The following is a 1,098-nucleotide window of genomic DNA, read 5'->3' on the forward strand; positions in this document are numbered from 1 at the left end:
GTCTCTGGGAATTATTTACAAAGGCAATGACACAAATTACCTGGTCCGTTTACTCGTGAGATACTTCACGTCGTTCACTGCTGGGAAGTGTTCAGGGGAGTGAGGCTGGTGGTGTGTGTAAAGAAGTTTTGTGATGTGTTAGCGAGGTCGATAGATGGGTTGGGGTGTAACTACGTGGTGGCGATGGTTGCAAGATGATGCAGCAAGTTGAACGATTCCTGGGATGAGGTTGAGTGATGCCCCTCTTCCAAGGCACTCTCCTTCTTCCGCCTTCGATTCCAGGTCAGGTTCCTTCTTCGTGATCACAATGTCATCCGTCTAATCTACTAGCTCAATAGCATCATCATCCAAGTCACTGTAGTCTAGTAAAGCATCTAAATAACTACCATTCACTACCATTCTGAAGTGTCATGTCAAATTGCGAAGAAAACAAACAATGTAGTTTACCTGTAACGGCAGTAATGGCTGTAGATTCGTGATTTATCGAGTGAGTCACTTTTTTCACCACTCAAAAATTAGGGAATTTTTCTAGTATCGAAATACAACACTCACTGAGAGTAATAAAGCTAAATAAAAGAGAGGTGACAAAGAAAAAAAATCTAAAAAGTAAATGCCTGTGTAAAAGGGTAACAGACCTTGACCTAAATGTTGCTGCTGTGACGTAATGCCTTGGCGAAAGCGAGCGACCAATCAGAATTGAAGTTTCCCCACATGGAAATTTACCCACCCCCTGTTCCATTTGCGCGGCGTAAGGAGTGACATTTTTTTTTATTTAAGGTGGGTTTGGGACACACTCCTTTTTACCTATTTCTGTGAATATCCATTTATGAAAGCGTGTATGTATAAGCCTGGTCAGTCTCAGCAGTTGACGAAGGAGATCGGAGTGGAAAAGGAGGAGGAGGAGGAAAAGGCACCCGGAACATTTTTAGCTCAGGTAAGCCTATCGATGCCTCAGACGCAAATCAGAACTTCGTCGACTGGACAGGAGAGGCCGTCTGGCTTTTGTGAAATATGGAGCACATGAGGTTGAAAATGACGAAGCCTCCGCGTCACTTGCTCTGTTAGGTTCTCCTGCAACGGTATGACTTTGTACCTTTT

Source organism: Penaeus monodon, chromosome 19 (assembly GCF_015228065.2).
Source record: "Penaeus monodon isolate SGIC_2016 chromosome 19, NSTDA_Pmon_1, whole genome shotgun sequence".
NCBI lineage: Eukaryota > Metazoa > Arthropoda > Malacostraca > Decapoda > Penaeidae > Penaeus > Penaeus monodon.